Genomic DNA, 4,856 nt, shown 5'->3' with positions numbered 1-4,856 from the left:
AATCTGTGCACTACATACACAGTTAAATCACATAATGTGACCACACATTTTCTCATAGACCCATACTCAGTCTGACTAGTCCCAGACTGTTTACTGTTAAAATTAATCAGATTTGAGCCACCTCCACACTGGCCTTTACTTTTTTGACTCAAGGGCTCTATCTATTTTCAGAAAAAGCTTCAATTCTTTCATAATCAAAGGTATGAGGGTGGAAATGCTGAGTTCATTCTGAATGGTCAGGCTAACAAGGTTACCACCCAAAGGGCACAAAGTCTCATTATACAAGCAGCTCTACTTTATCTCTACACTTTGGAAAATGAGTTCCAAGAAACCTGATTGATATTAAATATTACCTGGATTCACCCTGTTAGGTTTAATTACAAGGGAAGAAGAAGAAGAGATAAGATCTCTCACACAGAAGCCACCACAATGGTCATGCATGGTAAAATTCAAATTACTTAAAAAAACCCATCTTAGGCAATGTCTGACTAACAGGCTAATAGCTACTGTTAGATAGCTGGTTCCTCAAATTCACCATTCAGTGTGTTAAAAAGCCAATATATTGTGAGTCTTACACCAGTCGTCACACACATTACCTCAAGATGTTCGTAAAGCTGTGGCTTGGCAACTGTCTGTAATAGTTCAGCAATAAAAGTAATGAAAAGACTGCATTACTTCCAGCCCTAACTCTTGAAATTCTCAATAACTGATAACAGCCTTTTCCTTTTTGCCAATATCTGATAGAGCAATGATGCTTGAAATCTATCCTTCCCCTTGCAAAAAAAAAAGTGCTCTCAAGCATGCCCAGTTCATTTCAGGAAGAGCTAAGAGCCAGATGCAGTGTTTCTAATTCATAAAAATAGGCACGTTCTACTCATTGGAAAGCCCTACAAAACCTGTGCTCTGATATCAAGAAAATCAAGAAAAAAGCTTCACCTCCAGCAGAGATTTGCATGGAACAGCAGCATGCATGAATTCTGTGCAGCCTGAATACATCCTCTGTGAGTCAGTGGGACACAAACGAGGGCTAAAAGGCTTCTGTTGCTTTTGATTGTGACCATTCTTTTTATTTTTTTTATTTTTTTTGCAATTTGTCATTAAGCCCCCTAAAGCCTGGTACCAAAACACAGGCATCTGTTAAAGTTAGAGCCGTCTAATGGGATTTTACATTCATTATTGTCACCAAAACGAATGTTGTTGAATTCTTAAGGTCTAAAAAACACATTTAAGTCTGTTTGCCAGGCCCTTTGCGGGCACACAATATCCAAAATATTAATAGCATGCACACAAATGATATGTTTTATTACACTGAAATACTCTTGTGTCTGTTTGCTTTGCTTGTTTTGCGCCTGACCTTTAAAAGAACAATTATTTTGAGCATTCAGAGGTCACATGCAATTGAATCACGCCCAAATTGAATGTCTGTTGAGATGTGAGTGCACTCCATTCTGCCAGTTACTGTTCACCGGGAGGCACGCCGAGTGTCGAGTTGCACTTGTGAGGATCTGAAAATCTGGCAGGAGCAGAAAGTACGGAGTTATTCCACCTTGACCTGTCCTCATCTACGCCTTTCACCCGCCTTGCCGCTGCTGCCGGAAGAGCTCGATAAACCCATGAGCATTTCATTTTCCAACACAGCTCAGGGTAACGGAGCACAAAACCAACGGCAAGGCTGTCAGGAGAGAAGAAGAAAGGCAAACACTAGACAGGAAAAAAAGACTTTACTCTCTGACATGGAAGCAATCACTGTCCACAAGGAAACGCTCTACAAGCAGAACATGCTGTAAATGCATTAAAAAAAAGACAAAAAAAAGTCTGTCCACGTTATGAAATATGTCAGGTGAAGGCAGCAAACTGGATTTAAACAAGGGCTGCCTGACATTCAAGGCAGGGGCGGCAGATTGCTGTAAAGTTAGATGGATGCGAGTAACCTTTCAAGTAGCTTAACAGCATCGTGAAACAAATATGCTGCCAATTTAACCTGCTGCATTTGATAGCAATAAACTAATTACAAAGACTGTAAACAAATGACTTTGACACAACGCAGCCATATGTCCAATTCAAAGATTTAGCATGCTTCAGCAAAGGTCCGTCTTGATTTCTGTCGGTGCCTACTTGCTAACACAGTAATGTCAAGCTGTGCAGGATGCAGTAATAACACTCTGCAGATGTGTAGCTGAGATCAAAAAGGATGGCCATATTTCCAAGAAAATCTCTAGTTCCTTCAGGATTTGAGGCTGATGCCAGAAGTGGTTTCTTCCTGGATGTTTCCTGTCTGTGTCATTGAAAGGCAAACAGTAATACAGTGTATTACAAACCCAGTTCCCAAAAAGTTTAAAGACAGTGTAAAATGTAAACAACAGAATGCATTGATTTCTAAATCTCACAAGCATGTATTTTATTCAATCGTAACAGAACATAGAAAACTTCTCAAATGTCTAACAGGCCAGTAAGATGGCTGGGTATAAAAAGAGCATCTTAAAGAGGCAGAGGTTCATCACTCTTAAAAAAAAAAGGAAAAAAAAAAGGAAAAAAAAAACCTACAATTTTACGGAATAATATTTTGGAATAATTTCAAAATAATGTTTCCCAATGTAAAATTGCAAATACTTCTAGTGTTTTGAACCTGGAGAAATCTCTGTATACACAAGGGACAAAGCTGAAAGTCAGTATTGGATGTCAGTGATCTTTGGCCCCTCAGGCAGCACTACATTGAAAACATGGACATGACTGCACGGGTGCAGGAACAATTCCAGAAATCCCAGTCCCGTGAACACAAATCTCCATGCCATCCACAAATGCAGGTTAAAGTTCTGTCATGCAAAGAAGAAGCCTTATATAAAGATCATGCTGCTAGGTTCACTTAAAATGGACTTAGGCAGAGTGAAATACTGCTCTGTGCTCAAAATTTGAAATCGCTTTTGGAAAACATAAACAAATTGTCTTCTGGACAAAGATTGGCCATCCAGCTTTTTAACAAGCCTGCATCTCTGATAGTGTGGGGACTTTTCTGGGAAGGCTTTGCATATTTGAGAAAAACAATGCTAAACTGCACACTGCATCTATCACAACAGCGTGTCTTCATACCAGAAGAGTTAAGAGTGAGGAACTGGCCTGCCTGCAGTCCAGACCTTTCACCAACCGAAAACATTTGGAGCATGATGAAAAGGAAAACACATCAAAGAAACTCCAGGAGCTATAATCCTGTATTGGACACGAATAGGATAACATTTCTCTCCCAAAAGTCAAGCAGCTGGTCTCCTTAGTTCCCAAATGTCTATGTTGTTAAAAGAAGAGTGAATGCTACACAGTGGTAAACATGACCCTGTCTAAAGTTTGTAAAAACCCACATGAAACACACAGTCATGAAATTTAAAATAGGCTGATATGTTCCTGGATTTTGTTTTTAATTACATTTTTGGAAACATTTTCCCAACGTTTTTGCAATTGGCTTTGTATAAAAAGTTCCCACGGGAGCTCGCACAAAGGAAAAAATGTCTGAATGATTTAATTAAAAGTTTCAAGGAAGCTCCAAATGTGGCTCCAAATGAACGATATTGCTATATTGAAGCTACTTCACCTATAAACAAGCAACAATTTACAAAATCACATGTGCAAACAGCTGACTTATTACAGAGTGGATTAAAAAGGCGCCACAGTAAAATCCATTTTCCTAATCAGCACGAGGGTAAGGAGCACCATGGTAGACTCATTCTTTATTTAAAGCAATTCACATCAGGTACAATTCTTGTTAAGGGTCTTTGAGCTTATTAACTGGTTGTATGCATGCTCAATCATTCAGGTAAGGATGACTGAGCATGCATGGTTAAAATTCACTGAGATTCACCTGTAGTGCTCAACAATAATACATTTCTATAGATGAAGAGCAAATTCTAAAAATCCTGAGTAGAACTGGAGATTAGTGGTTACATTTATTAGCAGAATGGCAGATATTTTGCAGTTTTACTGCAAAAAATAAAACGGTCAAACTGCTTTTCTCTTGCAAGAATTTGCAGCATTTCTGTCGTTGCTTTTTTTTTTTTAATAGTACACAGCGCATCTTCTAGTTTTTGATTGCTGCCTGCAAGACAACTCAAGCGACTTGAAAATGTCACTTTGGACTCTTGGAAATTGGCTGGTATTAATTTATTTTCACTGTTGCTGTTTAGAGGGAAAAAAGTCAGCGTGCCCCTGTGTTATTTCCATAATGTATTTTTAGTCGCTTTTCCGCCACGTTATTCACAGAACAATAAGTTAACAGTTCATGCATGACATTCTTGTCAACTTGGATTTGAAAAAAGACTCCCCAAGTCTTCTGAGGGATCACCACAATCTGAGGGAACACACACAGACACACACACATGCACACTAAGGTCAACATCTGCTAAACAATCTTCGTCTGCTTGTGATTTGATTATTGTTCATATTATTGAGTAACCAAAACTTAAAAACTGGTCAAATAAGACAAATGAGAGCTTTCCTAATCAGAAAAGTGCATCAGAATGTACATTTCCTTTTTAATGCGTTACTGGGTGAAATAAGGCAGACATTATAAAAATGACACTGTAACCAAGTACCAATTGTTATAACATGTTTCGGCAGTTTATTTTCTTTCTATGATAAAAGCCATTTAAGACAATCAGACCATGACTGGCGAACGATATTGTTTTGTGGTTTATTGCACATTTGACAGACCAGCCCTGTGATCAGAGCAGCATTTGCACCTTGGCCGTAAAGTATCACAAACAAACTGAATCTGACAAGGAAAATTACTTTGACGTTCAGTTTTAATGGGATGGTTTCGGAAACACGTAGAATAAACAGTATTCCATTAATTCTCTCTCTCTCTCTCGCCC

This window comes from Haplochromis burtoni, unplaced genomic scaffold (assembly GCF_018398535.1).
Source record: "Haplochromis burtoni strain Fernald_Lab_line unplaced genomic scaffold, NCSU_Asbu1 Contig_240, whole genome shotgun sequence".
In the NCBI taxonomy this organism is placed as follows: domain Eukaryota; kingdom Metazoa; phylum Chordata; class Actinopteri; order Cichliformes; family Cichlidae; genus Haplochromis; species Haplochromis burtoni.
This window is presented reverse-complemented; position numbering follows the sequence as displayed.